Raw genomic sequence first — 17,500 nt, forward strand, 5'->3', positions numbered from 1 at the left:
TTCAGCAAATTTAGTGTGTATAGCTTTTGCTTTCATGCTGTGCAACTGTATAAAGTAGAAGGGTCTAGCAAGCACCTTTGCTTTCCATTGTGTCAATCAACACTTGATAGGCAGCAAACTTTCTCTTCTCCCCCCCAGGTTCCTGTTGGCAATTCTGTTGTCAACACCGTAAATCGAAGAGCGTGTTTTTTGTTATGAGATGTGTAGGAGCTGAGAACGTATCTGAACTAGAAAATTCCAGTTACACCGCACACTGACCGTTTGGTATAGCTGAGTTTGTTCGAAGATAAGAGGGTACAAGCTGCCTTCGGAATTTTTCTTGTTACTCGGCCCGTTTCTCCAACCACCCCCCCCCCCACCCCCTTTCTGTGTTTTATTCTCACACAGTGTGTGCCATTCGTTCGCTGTCTCTCTCTCTCTCTCTCTCTCTCTCTCTCTCTCTCTCTCTCTCTCTCATCTCTCTCTCTCTCTCTCTCTCTCTCTTCTCTCTCTCTCCCCCCCACCCCCCCCCATTTGCATGCATGTGCCTTGTGTTCTATCCAAGTTTGTGTGCTATTGTGTTCGTCACTACTTTATATAAAACTCGAACACATTCCGTGTCGAAAAACTACTGCTTTCTGGCATAATTTTGATTTTTCTTTTCTGAAGTGACGAGCTCATTCTCCCCAAACATACTGAACAAGGCGGAGCTTGGCTCCTTTTATACCAGGAGTCGCCTCTTTAAAACATGAAACCTGGCGTTTTTCAGTGCAGTGGATTTTGGTGCAGTTAAGTAGAGTTATACGAGGTGTAGCTAGAAAATTTGATGGTCGGAAAAATCGTCCTGATCAACAAAACTTTTTCCGGTCATTTGACCGTTTCCATATATTTTACGGACATTTAATGTTACAAAAACTCTCTCTTTCTCTCTCTTATCAAATGAGAAAGCACACACACACAGCTAACCTTCAATCAGCTTCTGACTAGTAATGAACTGACAATAAAAATAAGAACAAACCATATGGTGACACTACATAATTGTTTTGGAGAAAACAAAATGTTAATTGAAGGTTGTCCTACTTCCTGGGACTGTAGGTTGAGCTGTTGCATTGATAACTGAGGCAAACTAAGACAGACTGATGCTGTGTTCCACTGAAGAACCTCGTTCGCTTGTTTTTTGGGTTGATTCTTCTCCCAAACCCGATACCGATGGTTGCGATGCTGACGCCAACAGATCGGTGGCCTCGTATTGCTCACTTCCCTGTTCATCTACCAAAACCCTACCCCTACTCCCAAAACATTCCAGAGTTCTTTGATGTTTCTTTTTTTAATCAGGGATTCAATGGAGGCCATGTTTACATAATCTCAATTGGACCATGAGGACGAATACGAGTGATCGTTTTCTATATATATATATGTTAGCTTGTAAGTTTATTTGCCATCTTGTTTAATAAACGGTTTTAGGTCTGACCGATTTTATAGCAAACTGAGCGGTCATGGACCGGCTTATCATGTAAATGGACGGACATTTGACTGGATTACAATTTTTCGGACAATTAGGAAAAATTCCGGTCTAGGAACGATATCTGACACCAAACCACACCCCTGGTTATAGCTTCTTCTTCTTCTTCAGCGTTCCTAGATCAGGCCTCAGATTTTCAGTCTAATATGGGTTATGAAATTTGTGGTCAGCAATTTGGCGCACCATAAGGACAGAACAGAGGGATGTTCAGAAATATCAGGGATGGGAATTGACCCGCAAATCACCCATAAGCCCCCCCCCCCCCCCCCCCAAAAAAAAAAGTTGTATGTTTCTGGTCACCTGACCCTACCTATTTTCCCTGCCGACTCGACTTTGTTTGCATTTAAAACAAAACAAGAAAAAAATGGTTTTTCGAAGGAAAAAAATCCTGTTTTTTGACAAAATAAGTTGAAAAGATGTTTTAAAAAAAAGATTCCCGACCTACCTACCCTATATTTTTTAGTCACGTTACCAGAAACATACACTTTGGGGGGGGGGGGGGGATCATAAAGGTGAATTTCCGCCTTTTTCACTTTTTCCAATTCCCATCCTAAATAATGTGTAAAATTTTCTTCTTTCCTTTTGCTCTACCAGGACAAACAGTCGAATGTGAACAAGACGGTAGTGATGCTGATGCTGAATCACCTTGTGAAGAAGACGAGGGTCCGCAGCCACCGATACAAACAAAGAAAGGCGAGTGATGTCATCTCGGCATATTGTTTGGAAACCAAGTGGATACCTGGTGTTTTTCAGTCGATTTTGCTGCACACCTTCATTGCTATTTGACTTTGATCTGAAATATGATGTAGAATCACTGCTAGTCTCAGCCCATGAATCCACATGTTCTGTACATAGTTTTAACGATCAACATATATGGCCAAGAGTCTGATTTGGCGTCAAACCAAGTGGACAGGGGTCCTGTTTTGCCCACATCAGAGCTCCCTGTAGGATTCAAAACAAAGAGTCATGATGACCCCCTGTCCAAAAATCTGGAAGTCATTTTGGAATTTTAGGGAGTCATATTTTATCTAGGATTTTTCTCAAAGTTTAACGTGTGTAAACTAGCGACTGAAGGCAAGGAAAACTTGGCTTGCAAAGTTAGTTATTTCGCTACACAGTAGTAGTGAACGTCACGCGATTTTGCTAGCGTTGTATACTTGTGACTTTGCATTCGGAAACGCACCTCAGTGGTGACGTTCGGAAATAGTGTCTGCTGTGCACGGAAGCTTCTTCACAGGGGTCAAAACCTGCGCAGTTGACGCAGTGAGTGAAAATCTCGGCGTGATTTCAGTGCGTCAATTACGCAGAATCATGCGTTATCGGCAGTTGTAAAAAAACAAAAGTGGGTAAAGTACCGTATGTCTTGTGCACTTGTGTGTTAATTTGTATGATACTTGGGAATTGTTGCTATGCTGTTGGATGCAGGGGTGCTAGTTGTCTGATTCAAAACGGATTTCTGATTTGGGATGTTTGCTTAAAAATAATTTCCGATTTGATCAGGTCCGATTCAGGAATTAACTCTAAAGATTTCGATTTCTCATTACCGAGAAAGTATAGCTGGCGATGTCGTCTGCTAGACATCCCACGAAAGACGCGGCAAGCGTTACTCCACTCCACTGCCACTGAAATGTGGCGCTTTCAACAGCGTCATCACCCTGGGGCCACGAATCGGATCATAGATTGCACCCCCACCCACCCCGCTCATCAATTTTTTTTGGCGTCAATTTCCTATAGCTTTCTTGTGTGTTTTCATGCTTGACTATTTAGTCTTCCGATTTAGGTGCGCCAAAAAAATAATATCTTGTGGATTTCAGATTTGGAAGGTCTTAGTCACCAGCACCCCTGTGGATGAAATGCTGCTGCTAAAACAATTTGTTGATTTTTTTTCTCAGGATTTCCTACTGAGTGTGAATCTATCGAGTCTGACCAATCAAACCATTCAGCATCTGAGAGCAGTGTGAGTGTAGAAACTAAAATATATATGTCGTGCCCATATCACATTACCTGCTATTCAGACTTGGTCGTGTGACACGTTTTCTTCCACACGAGATTACGTTGATTGTCTAACGAAGCCGTCAGGCTGAGTTAGACATCAGCTAATCGAGTGTGGAAGAAAACTCTGTCACACGACCAAGTCGGAATAGCATTTATGTCACAGCTTCAACAGAGGAGAGAACAAACACGTTTTGCGTACTCAAGCTTGACAAACCTAAACACAGGAGCAGCCATTGTGGAGAGATCTACTTTTTGACGGAAGTGAACGAACAACTATGAATGACGTCTCGGTATATGTGAACGACGTCACAGTCATCGTCACAGTCTGTATCTTTTGAAGCATCGCATTCTTCGTGACGTCTTTCTGTGTCTGCATCCGCGAAATGTTGTTCTTTTCGGGGTCTTTGTCATCTATGTTCAGAACTCTGTCCTTCCAGTTTCAGACTAACAGGCCTCCTGAGCGAGCCACTTTCCAAGGGCAGCTAAATTCGCGTATGGGAACAGTACTGTCGTCTGGGATGCCGTTCTCAGTATTCTCAGCGTTGAAGAATTTGTAAAGAGAAGAAACGATAACAGCAGGAGAAATAAAAGTTGTGTGTGCATTTTGGGGCTTTTGGGGGGACGATTTCGAGTTTGAATCCGTTCTTGCACATGTTCCAAAGCATGTAACAATCTTGCACACGTTTGCTTTAGTAGTGGCAGAGAAGGAAAGTGTGTGACATACTTGCCTATTACGCGTAATGGGATATGGTGTGATATGGGCACTACATAAACACTGATAAGATAATGCAATGGTCAATCCAAACGTTGGTTTTACTCAAAGCATCGCTTATTTGTGCATAGAATAAAATAGACAATACCCGCGCTGTGAGGGGAATGTGAAAATGGGTGCATCTGTGTGCGTGGAATCGTATGGGGTTGATTGTTTTGTTTTGATTTTTGAGTCACTTGAGAAAAAGTGACTCTATGTAATCGGTCAGTGTTAGTCTGTCCGGCCGGCCGGCTGGCCGGCCGTCCGTAGACACCACCTTAACGTTGGACTTTTCTCGGAAACTATCAAAGCGATCGGGCTCATATTTTGTTTAGTCGTGACCTCCAATGACCTCTACACTTTAACGATGGTTTCGTTGACCTTTGACCTTTTTCAAGGTCACAGGTCAGCGTCAAAGGAAAAATTAGACATTTTATATCTTTGACAAAGTTCATCGGATGTGATTGAAACTTTGTAGGATTATTCTTTACATCAAAGTATTTACATCTGTAGCCTTTTACGAACGTTATCAGAAAAACAAGGGAGATAACTAGCCTTTTCTGTTCGGCAACACACAACTTAACGTTGGGCTTTTCTCGGAAACTATAAAAGTGACCGGGCTCAAATTTTATGTGAACGTGACTCATTGTGTTGTGAATAGCAATTTCTTCCTGTCCATCTGATGCCTCATATAATATTCAGAACTGCGAAAGTGACTCGATCGAGCGTTTGCTCTTCTTGTTTCATTGGAATACGGAGAGGAGATCAATGGGGATTTGAAATCCGAACCTGAATATGTAGTTTTGTAACTGTTATATCCCCGAAATCAATAATATACAACTGTTGATTAAAGGGCCAGTCCAGAGCAATTTTTGCCATGTTTATTTTTAGCCGATCTGAATCCCAACCTTCCTTCCTAACTATATTCCACCCAAGTTTTAATCTCCAGGAAGCTAGCATTCCACCACTACTGCACTAGAAAGAAAACCCAGTATTCACGCCCATATGTACTAAATACGCCACTTCTTGGCCAAACAGCACATGTTCATAACTTGTGTAGTTCACAGAATGATCGTATAGTAACAGCGAACCCCCTACTGGCACTGAAACTGCATTGGTGAGCACTCTGTATGCTATGCAGTCGGGGAGACCATCACATATTTAGAAACTGGCGTTCTACCCCCAACAGTAGACCAAACAGCTTGTGCACAACCACACTATCAACCCAAGAAAAATGCACACTTCTAAGTAAATAACTAAGCCCGTATTTCAAATTTTAGGCAATGGGTAGCTATCGTACAGATAATGAAAGCGGTGTCATTCATACCCTCCGCGACAATCACAGCTCAACGCACAGCACGTTCCATCGACCGGCCCATCAGTATTCTATAATAGCGACTGGCCCAGCACTGAGAGAGAGGCTCTCTCTGTATACCAAACCAATCCCCAAAGCTAACGCCTGCCTTGCCTGTGGTCGAGCCGACGGTCAGGCGAATTTCGATTTAAAAGTTTAAAGGTCACTTCCGACGTACACGATCGGAAGATTGTTGGATCGTACAGCGCTTATAAATACTTTTGAGACATAACAAAAATGGTCGCAGACATTTTCCAACGTGAGGATTCCAATAAGCCAATAAAAAGATGTACCTTTAGGTATAGATTTATCTGGCAGGATAAATATTGGTTTAGACATAAATGTTTATCATATTTTTCGTGCTAGCAATTATGGCATCATATTAGGATAATGCATATGTAATACCCACAGGGTAAGTATTGAAAGAAACCAAAATTATAATACATTTGTGGGATTTTCATGCCGGTTTGTATTTAAATTGTTTGACAGGATGCCTCATACCGACCAGACACGGAAAACTCTGACGCAGACTCTGTATCTACCGTGTACTCAATTTTGCCACTTGTACAACCACCCCCTACAAAAGGAAAGGTGTCCTCTTCAAATGAAGGTATTTTTTTCAAAGACAAATAACATTGCCAGGTTTCACATGCATGGCAGGGCCAGACTACCGGGGGGGGGGGGGGGGGTTATGGGGGTTGCGCAACCCCCCCCCCCCCCCCAGCCTAATCATGTACCTCACTTATTTAAAACATTTTTTATTATTGTTTATTTTATGCCGTTTCATGCAAGGAGCGACCATTTTCCTATCTCAGAATATAACCTACCCATCAGCTTCAGGGGGCTTTGCCCCCTCACCCCCGCCAAGGGGATGTTCCCCCTAGCCACCACTGGCAAACCCCCCCCCCCCCCCCCCCACTCCTCTTAGCCTAGTCCGGCCCTGCATGATACAGTATGACTTTTTTGTGTATAAATAATCTGTTTGTACTGTGCCTGTGTTGAGCGGAAAATTGTTGCCCTGCTTTAGCTCATGTCAACAATTGGACTGACCAGAATTGATTTTGGATTACTGAATAGAAGTGATATCCGATCGGATATCCGACTGTGATATATTTCTTGTAGTACCAGTTCCAGGACCGAATACCAAGTGCATAAATAGCGTAATTTGCGTAAGTGACGGCTCGTGATTGCTATCAATTTTCTCAAAGATGGGGCTTGGCTATCCTATGTTATCCCACGGCAGTGGGGCGGGGATGTAGCTCAGTCGGTAGCGCGCTGGATTTGTATCCAGTTGGCCGCTGTCAGCGTAAGTTCGTCCCCACGTTCGGCGAGAGATTTATTTCTCAGAGTCAACTTTGTGTGCAGACTCTCCTCGGTGTCCGAACACCCCCGTGTGTACACGCAAGCACAAGACCATGTGCGCACGAAAAAGATCCTGTAATCCATGTCAGAGTTCGGTGGGTTATAGAAACACGAAAATACCCAGCATGCTTCCTCCGAAAGCGGCGTATGGCTGCCTAAATGGCGGGGTAAAAACGGTCATACACGTAAATAAAAAGCCGGGGGAGTTTCAGCCCATGAACGAACAAACAAACAAACAAACATCCCACGGCAGTTTACTGATAGCTCAAACTGTCTGTATGTGTTTCTTATTTTCATTATTGACTTTTTAATTTTAAATGTTAGGGAATAAATGGAGAAAATCTATGCAGCAGGTGGTGGTATATTGCCCGCACACTCGGACAATGCTTGTTTTCTTCTTCTTCTAGTCAGTCAGATAGCCAGACAATCAGTTGCTCATTTATATGCACCCATCTTGAAAATAAAACCATAACGGTTTTTAAAAAAGAATAACACACACTATGCATGAATAAATACCAACAGCCTTCAAAGTTCAACCGACAGCCTTATTCTGTGACAAAGTCAGCATAATTATGTTCATTGTTGCGGCAAATTGTCGTCTAGGCGACATTTTGCTGCTCTACATAGTACATGCCTGGCTGGGTTTGAGTCCACTGGTTAGCCCGGTGTCAGAATAATGTGACTGGGTGAGATGAAGCCTGTGCTGCGACATCTGTCTTGTGTGTGGCGCACATTAAATGTCAAAGCAGCACTGCCCTGAGATAACCGAAGGGTGGACTGGGCGGTGAGCAAACAAAGTTAAGTTAAGGGTTTGAGTCCCTTCGAAAGTAGGGTGGATGATGTTTCAGTCTATCCAGGGTCGACTTATGTAAGACTCTTCGTGCCTATTCTCGACGTGTGCATCATATATATGCATGTGAAAAAGATCCTGCTTCACGGTACGATTAGACTGGTCAAAGCAGATACCCAGCATGCACATACATATTGGCATAATCTTTCGAAGGGACTCGGATCCCTTCTATATCTTTTTTTTACATCAATGTTGTGTTCTGTTCAACAGTCGGTGGGAAAGGAGCAACTTCTACTCCAACAGTCGATGGGAAAGGAGCAACTTCTACTTTAACAGTCGGTGAAAAAGGACCAACTTATACTTCAACAGTTGGTGGGAAAGGATCGAGCAACTTCCACTTCAACAGTCGGTGAAAAAGGAGCAACTTCAACAGTCGGTGAAAAAGGAGCAACTTCTACTTCAACAGCCGGTGAAAAAGGAGCAACTTCTACTTCAACAGTCAGTGAAAAAGGAGCAACTTCTACTTCAACAGTCAGTGAAAAAGGAGCAACTTCTACTTCGAAGTGAACTTCTTCAGGGAAATCTGTGTTTACTGTGGAGATTTTGACAGCCATCTGAGAAGACATTTACTACGTAAACATTCTGATGAAGAAGCAGTTGCTCCCATGGGGTCGCCTTCACGCGGCGGGAGTGTTTCCACTAAGCTACCCCACCCCTTTACTTCTCTTCTTTTGTCTTATTTCTGCCTTACCAGTCCTTTCACCTATATTTCCTTCCAAGAAAACTCTCCCTACTATTCCCTGCAGATTTCCGATTCCTTTCTTGTTGTCTTATTTCTACCTGACTGGATCCATCACCTTTATTTCACTTACCAAAAGTCTTCTTTTCCACATCCTTATTTCTTTGCCCCCCGCATGTCGTAAGAGGCGACTAACGGATTCTGTTTCTCCTTTTACCCTTGTTAAGTGTTTCTTGTATAGAATATAGTCAATGTTTGTAAAGATTTTAGTCAAGCAGTAAATAAGAAATGTTAAGTCCTTTGTACTGGAAACTTGCATTCTCCTAGTAAGGTCATATATTGTACTACGTTGCAAGCCCCTGGAGCAATTTTTTGATTAGTGCTTTTGTGAACAAGAAACAACAAGTGGCTCTATCCCATCTCCCCCCTTTCCCCTATCCCATCTCCCCCCTTTCCCCGTCGCGATATAACCTTGAATGGTTGAAAACGACATTAAACACCAAATAAAGAAAAAAAGAAGCAGTTCAAGCTGCATTAAAACTTCCCTGTGGACAAGAACGGGATAGTGCTTTTGCAGCTATTCGCAAAGACGGAATTTTGGACACAAATCGGACGCTGCCAAAAGAAGGCAAGTTCATATGTGAGCGCAACCAGGGAGTTGAAAAACGTGTGATGTGTGGAGGGTGTCATGGTTTTTTTCAGTAAGAAGGGCTCAGGACTCTAGTCAGACTGGTGCTCAGCCCTCTTCTGCTCAGGACTCTAGTCAGACTGGTACCCCCCGCGGGTTAGGGGGAGTCCCATATTGGTTGGGACCAGAAAGAATTTACCCGATGCTACCCAGCATGTCGTAAGAGGCGACTAACGGTTCTGTTTCTTCTCTTCTTTTGTCTTATTTCTGCCTTACCAGTCCTTTCACCTATATTTCCTTCCAAGGAAACTCTCCCTACTATTCCCTGCAGTTTTCCAATTCTTTTCTTGTTGTCTTATTTCTACCTGACTGGATCCATCACCTCTATTTCACTTACCAAAAGTCTTCTTTTCCACATCCTTATTTCTCTGCACCCCGCATGTCGTATGAGGCGACTAACGGATTCTGTTTCTCCTTTAACCCTTGTTAAGTGGTTCTTGTATAGAATATAGTCAAGCAGTATGTAAGAAATGTTTAGTCCTTTGTACTGGAAACTTGCATTCTCCCAGTAAGGTCATATATTGTACTACGTTGCAAGCCCCTGGAGCAATTTTTTGATTAGTGCTTTTGTGAACAAGAAACACTTAACAAGTGGCTCTATCCCATCTCCCCCCTTTCCCCTATTCCATCTCCCCCTTTCCCTCGTCGCGATATAACCTTCGTGGTTGAAAACGACATTAAACACCAAATAAAGAAAGAAAGTCAGACTGTTGCTCAGGACTCTAGTCAGACTGGTGCTCAGGACTCTAGTCAGACTGTTGCTCAGGACTCTAGTCAGACTGGTGCTCAGGACTCTAGTCAGACTGGTGCTCAGGACTCTAGTCAGACTGGTGCTCAGGACTCTTCTGCTCAGGACTCTAGTCAGACTAGTGCTCAGCCCTCTTCTGCTCAGGACTCTAGTCAGACTGTTGCTCAGGACTCTAGTCAGACTGGTGCTCAGCCCTCTTCTGCTCAGGGTTCATTGAAAAAGAAAAGAGACTATGTTGTTTGGACATCTGCTGACACTGAATCAGTTTCCTCTTATTTTCAAGTCTTTTTTTACTGCTAAAGGGACAGGCACAAAGGGTAAATTGCCAGGTAAAGATTGTGTACTGAACTTTTTACAATTGCACACTATTTTTTCTGGAAGACATTTCTCCAAAGACAAATTGGTGAAGTTGGTTAAAACCAAAGTGTTCAATGAGCGAACAACACTCAGAAAAACCAGGGCTCAATGTTTGAAACCTTTTGAAGAATTTTCATTGGCCATATATCCAGAAGCTCGCATTCATTTCATGGATAAGTGAATGGGACAAACGTCCGGACCAATGGTCAAGTTTGTGAGGATATGATATTATGAGTATATAGTCACAAATATGTACAAGTTTGTGTATAATTATATGTGTACCGTATTTGACGGATTACAAGACGCACCGTTTTATAAGCCGCACCCCCGACTTTTAACAAAAAAATTGGGACGAGCCACGTATAGGCCACGTCACTATATTAGCCGCCGTCGAAAAAAAAATAATCAGATCGTGTCAATCAATCAAAACAACCAGGCAAACAAAAATTACAGTATTTGGCAAAATCGGCTCGGAGAATAAACAAGTGAAACAAAGAAGAAAAGTGAAAAAGTTTGAAGAAAAATATCACACACACAATTTGTAACCAACACACACATGTAGTCCCGCCCGGAATAAGCTTTTTTGGGATGATTTACAACTTTTGCGCACATTTCGAGCGGACGAAAACACAACATGGCGGCTCTCGCTCCTCCAACTATCGCAAGACACAAAAAAACGAAATCTCGCGCACGCGCGAGATCCTGATACATCCAATGTTTCTCTGTACGGTATCTTGTCACGACGACTTGTTGACAAACGAAGATTCGCGAAAGAAAGAGAAAAGGGCCGAGTCTTGAGTAGAGAGCTAATAAAGTACCGGTAATCGCTAATCGAGCGAAATGAAAACCCGCGGCGACTTCCATTAGGTGAATGCTATTCAAGTTTAGGTAACGTTTTAGCCGCATCTTTTTATAAGCCGCAATGCGATTTTTTTTGAAAAAAAGTCGCGTCTTGTAGTCCGTCAAATACGGTATATATGTACAGTCGCAAGAATGTACAAGTTTGTAAGGATATGACTATTACAGTATAGGTGTGTATGGGCACAAGTATACATACAAGTTTGTAAGGATATATTACCGTAAAATCCCTAGCATAAGCCCACCATCTAGCAAACGCCCACCCCCCACTTTGGGCCAAAAGTTGTGCACAGGGGTAACTACCTAGCAAACGCCCACCCTGCTTTTTTCAAAGAGACTATAGGCTCACTTTCACTAGGATTTGTGCAGCCTGTTCTAAAAGTCATCTTTTTCCCCTTCTTTACCTTTTCGTGTTTCTTTCCTTTTTTCTTATTCTTTGTCCCCTCTCCTCACTCCCACCCATCGTTCATGTTTTTTTGAGTTTCTCTTCTCTTTTTTTCCCTAAGTTTGTGGGTTTTTCTTTCTCAGAAAGATTGGGCCTTTTGAAGACAAAATCCAAGTTCAGTTAACGTTTCATTTCCAAAGACGATCGTGTAATTTCTTCCTTGTACAGAAAGAAAGGGCTTCATTGGTGTTGACATTTCGACATTTCATCAAGTTTCTTTTTCCCGGAATTGTGTTGTTATTGTTTGTCCTTGCAAAGGTCTGGTGATTTTCTTTTTACTTTATAAATTTATATAAATGACTATGCTTGGGTTGTTTTCAGAAGAGCCAGTCCTTTTCTCTCTCTCTCTCTCTCTCTCTCTCTCTCTCTCTCTCTCTCTCTCTCTCTCTCTCTCTCTCTCTCTCTCTCTCTCTCTCTCTCTCTCTCTCTCTCTCTCTCTCTCTCGGTTGGCCTTCTTTGCCTCAAAGTAATTTTTCTTTCTTTTTTCCTTCACTTCTACTCACACGACCTAACTTACATGCTTTCGGGGTTTGTATTCACTCAATTACACGATTGAGCACAAAACTTACTTTGTGCAAAGGGGTCTATCCCTAGCAAACGCCCACCCCCCAATTTTGCCCTAAATCTGTGCACAGGGGGGGTGGGCCTATTCTAGGGATTTTACGGTATGTGTGTGTGTGTTAGACTGTGAAGGAGACATCACATTTTTCAGTGCGTGTGATATTCAGTTGTCCGTAGGCTTTGGTCGCAAGCACAACAGTCTGACTGCTACTGAATTTTCCTGGCTGGTTACCCCTAGTGTGTGTTGTTTACGGTATATGCAGTTCACGTCTCAGCTACTCAAAGTGAACATTGGTTTAAGTAATGGTTAAAATTACGCACACAGAGCCATTCTATGTTAAATCAAGTTATCAAATATCAACGAATCAAATCAGAGAGAGGTTGAGAGACTAAGTCAAAGAAAGGGACTGTGACTGTGAGACAGTAATTAGTCAAGGGACAGAGTAAAGCGAGGGACCGGACGGTTCTCATGCTCGCAGACATTCACGAACAAGGATACAGAACATTTGCGATTGTATGCCTTTTAATTCTATGAATATTTTCTGCAATTGCACATACCTGTCAAGTACTTTTGGCCTCTGACCATAGTAAATGGCATAAGAAACCATAGTTGGGGATCAAAAACCATAGTTAATGCGTGGATCAGGATGTGGTTAAACACACAAATTCAACTTCTCACGCATACACACTAAACCAATCAGATTGTTTTTCGCAAACTAAAAGTAAAACACATAAATTCCTTTCTGCACAAACTGCTCTTTATTTACCACTACATGTAATACATTTACACTGCACTCTTGTTCGTTCATTTTTGTTGTCACTTGTCACTTGTGTTCTTAGTTGTATTCATCTGTGCAAATGCTCCCATGGGGTCGCCTTCACGCGGCGGGAGTGTTTTTACCAAGCTACCCCACCCCTTTACTTCTCTTCTTTTGTCTTATTTCTGCCTTACCAGTCCTTTCACCTATATTTCCTTCCAAGAACACACTATTCCCTGCAGTTTTCCAATTCTTTTCTTGTTGTCTTATTTCTACCTGACTGGACCCATCACCTTTATTTCACTTACCAAAAGTCTTCTTTTCCACATCCTTATTTCTCTGCACCCCGCATGTCGTAAGAGGCGACTAACGGATTCTGTTCCTCCTTTTACCCTTGTTAAGTGGTTCTTGTATAGAATATAGTCAATGTTTGTAAAGATTTTAGTCAAGCAGTATGTAAGAAATGTTTAGTCTTTTGTACTGGAAACTTGCATTCTCCCAGTGAGGTCATATATTGTACTACGTTGCAAGCCCCTGGAGCAATTTTTTGATTAGTGCTTTTGTGAACAAGAAACACTTTACAAGTGGCTCTATCCCATCTCCCCCCTTTCCCCTATCCCATCTCCCCCCTTTCCCCTGTCGCGATATAACCTTCGTGGTTGAAAACGACGTTTAAAACACCAAATAAAGAAAGAAAGAAAGAAATCTGTGTAAATCTTTGCTTTGTCAATCATGCTGCCAGTCACCTTAAAATCATGGCAGCATGCATCAGAGTTAATTTTGACCTGCAAGAAGGCAGTCAGTGTGTCAGCTCCCAGACTGTGATCCAGCACTTAAAGGTGTTGCAGGGTTTCACTGCCAAATGGAAATTTATTCAACATTTTCCTCACACAGGCCACGTAGAACTGGCGCACATCATGCCAGAACTTCTGTTGTGTTGCTGGTGCAAGCTCCTCCTCAGAAATGAATGAACGGCAGTCCATGCCAGCAAAAAAAATTTAAAATAAATAAATAAAAAAAATTTAAAAAAAATAAATTAAAAAAAAAGGCTGAAAATGCGTATGGTTTGAGGTATACGACGTAGGACCCAAAAAACACCGAAAAACCGTAAGAATTACGCAGAATGCGTAGGACTTGACAGGTATGAATAGCATGCTTTTTTATGAATGTCAAAAACTACTATTTAGTATCTTGTTTAGATTTCCTCACAGTATTGATTTTATATATGTCGTCTTTTATACGCCATATGTCTTAATATTGCTTGCTTTTGTGTATATATGTATTTCTGTGCAAAATCGTTTGGGTTATTAACTTATTGTTTCTCAATTTTTCTTCACTTCGTTTATCTCCCGCAGTGGGGCACTGCGGTTATGAAATTAAAGGCCCCTTCTGTTTTTGGAACCGCAGGAGCTTTCTAGTTTGCTGTTAGGTAGATTTTTGGTTCCTCTTTCCTGTCATGCTCTCTTTTTCTTCATGAATTCTTTTCTTTTTTCTGCCTTCTTGCTCATTCACCTGTATTTTTTCCAAAAATCTCTTCTCTTGCCGCTTGTCTCGCGATTCATGTATAGTTTAATCTGTTAGTGTTCTGATGTAAGTCCAGCAGTAGATAGGTTAAGCCTATTTTAACATACTGGAAACTGGTAATCTTCCAGTAGGTATTAATTTAGTTTTACTAAAGCCTGCTGGGACACAAGTAATGGGTTAGTGCATTTGTAAACAGGAATCGCTTGACAAGTGGCCCCCTTCATCCTCCCCTTCCTCGTCCTGATATGGCTCTGCGTAGTCGGCTGGACGTTAAGCAACAAATAAACAAACAAACAAACAAAACAAATGTAATCGGTCAGTGTTAGTCTGTCCGGCCGGCCGGCCGGCCGTAGACACCACCTTAACGTTGGACTTTTCTCGGAAACTATCAAAGCGATCGGGCTCATATTTTGTTTAGTCGTGACCTCCAATGACCTCTACACTTTAACGATGGTTTCGTTGACCTTTGACCTTTTTCAAGGTCACAGGTCAGCGTCAAAGGAAAAATTAGACATTTTATATCTTTGACAAAGTTCATCGGATGTGATTGAAACTTTGTAGGATTATTCTTTACATCAAAGTATTTACATCTGTAGCCTTTTACGAACGTTATCAGAAAAACAAGGGAGATAACTAGCCTTTTCTGTTCGGCAACACACAACTTAACGTTGGGCTTTTCTCGGAAACTATAAAAGTGACCGGGCTCAAATTTTTTGTGAACGTGACTCATTGTGTTGTGAATAGCAATTTCTTCCTGTCCATCTGATGCCTCATATAATATTCAGAACTGCGAAAGTGACTCGATCGAGCGTTTGCTCTTCTTGTAGTTATTGTTAATTTCTTTAAGCTACAGTTACAATTGTTTGAGTTCTTTAAATGAACATTCTAAAGTTTCCTTGAGTGTCAATAAAATGATAAATATTTGTACAACTTTGTTGCATGTTTCTGACTGTGAACATAGATTGTGTTGCATGTTTCTGACTGTGAACATAGATTGTGTTGCATGTTTCTGACTGCGAACATAGATTGTGTTGCATGTTAGTTTTGTTACTGTAAATTTATTAATGCTTGACCAGCACGGTTAGCCTAGTGGTAAGGCGTCCGCCCCGTGATCGGGAAGTCGTGGGTTCAAACCCCGGCCGGGTCATACCTAAGACTTTAAAATTGGCAATCTAGTGGCTGCTCCGCCTGGCGTCTGGCATTATGGGGTTAGTGCTAGGACTGGTTGGTCCGGTGTCAGAATAATGTGACTGGGTGAGACATGAAGCCTGTGCTGCGACTTCTGTCTTGTGTGTGGCGCACGTTATATGTCAAAGCAGCACCGCCCTGATATGGCCCTTCGTGGTCGGCTGGGCGTTAAGCAAACAAACAAACAATTAATGCTTGCATTTGAAATTCCAGTGACATTAACAGTGCTACCACACAAATGACAGAAAAATAAAACAACAACAATAATTACCATATTTTCTCAATACATGTAAATTGTAATAGGGTGTCTAAAGGTGATCCATGATAAGTTTCATCCCGTCGGGTTTAAACGTACTGAATATTATCCCGACAGGACCGAGTCATCCCTAGTTTGCGAGGTTGTGCTGTTCACATGGGCAGAGATTTTGATTTGACTTGCCGCCGACTAAAATCGCTTGAAAGTTGGTCACAAGTTGGTTGCAAGTCTTCCATGTGAACAGCACTTTATCGTGTATCTAAGTCATCCGATTGTTGCTTTAAAGCCCCCTTTTCCCTTTTATGACAATAGGCGACTTGCACTATCGGCCTGCACCGCCAAATCGCGCGATAAATCTGCCATAACTTTCATGGCCTTGCGAGATCTGCCGCAAAATGGGGGCATGTCCGGATAGCTCAGTGAGAGTTTGCAGACACTTCGCCTTGACAATTTATAATTTTCATAAAATTGTGAATTTTCAATGTGAAAAGTGTGCTGCAGCAATGATAGCCGCGAGAATAATTCGAAAGTTCGTTCAAAGCACCCAAGCATAGCCCATGCAAAAAGAAAAGGCAATCGAGTTTTTTTTTAAAACATTTATTTCACACAAGCCAGAAAACACCAGTGCTTGTGAGAGCAAAACGTTTGCCCGCAGCGAAGTGAACTTTCCTTCTCTTTCACACTCGAGAGCTATTGAAGCGGGGTATTGTGCAAGTTGGCTATTCTGTATTAGGTTGTCCAAAAACACATACTGTTGAGTTCAATCATAATTCTGTCAATGATGCGTTTCATAATCATATACCAGTCGGTTTTTTTTCTTGTCTGGAATAAAGACTTTTTTCAGCATTACCAGGCTATTCATGGTCTCATGGATCTGTTCCCGTTATAACACCCAAGTTAAGCAGCGAGGGGGCTAAGATGCGGATGGATGACCGTCTAAAAGGGCGTAGATTACTGCATATATATCTCTTCACCTATAACAAATGATTTCCTTCTTCACTTCGGCCTTGTTAAGATTTCATTGGTTTCAATTTGAAAGTTAAAGAAAATTTCATAAATTATGTTACAAATATGCAGTGTTAGGAATAAGAATACAAACATTATAGAGGAAGTTCTTTTGGGTGCAGTGAACAACAAATGTAAACTCTCTTGTTGGTATGTTTTAAAAATCTAAACGGTTCATACTTTCAATCTTGTAGGTAGGTTTATGTTCGCAAGTTCACATAAAATCATTTATGCAACAAATTCAGACTCACCTAATTTAGCCAAAACGATATATGACAAAATGTTGCATCAGTTGATTGATGTCAACGGAGGGACGATACTGCCTTCCGTGAAACATAATTATTTTTAGCCACCAAGCTCACCACTGAAAGCTAACATTATTTTAAACCTGGACAATTACCGGTAGCTCAGTTCGTAGAGCACTGGACTTGTGATCGGAAGGTCGCAGGTTCGAATTCGGGCCGGGATGGACACGGGTCAACTTTATGTGCAGACCCAGAGACGGAAGCCATGTCCCACCCCCGTGTCATCACAATGGCACGTAAAAGACCTTGATCATTCTGCCATAAGTGCAGGTGGCTGAATACACCTAAACACGCAGACACCTGGGTAGCGCGACT

The 17,500-nt window shown here is 42.0% G+C and overlaps 1 long non-coding RNA gene across 2 annotated transcripts; it reads left to right on the forward strand.

The window, feature by feature from the left end:
• Nucleotides 1-2,002: 2,002 nt before the first annotated feature.
• Nucleotides 2,003-15,361, forward strand: LOC138979991 (uncharacterized). Of its 2 annotated transcripts, none has more exons than XR_011460201.1 (3): nt 2,003-3,458; nt 6,091-6,211; nt 8,024-15,361. It is a non-coding gene; the product is annotated as an uncharacterized lncRNA (long non-coding RNA). The 2 variants fall into 2 exon arrangements; XR_011460202.1 differs by having other exon boundaries at nt 2,003-2,194.
• Nucleotides 15,362-17,500: the final 2,139 nt, after the last annotated feature.

Source organism: Littorina saxatilis, linkage group LG11 (genome assembly GCF_037325665.1).
Source record: "Littorina saxatilis isolate snail1 linkage group LG11, US_GU_Lsax_2.0, whole genome shotgun sequence".
Lineage (NCBI taxonomy): Eukaryota > Metazoa > Mollusca > Gastropoda > Littorinimorpha > Littorinidae > Littorina > Littorina saxatilis.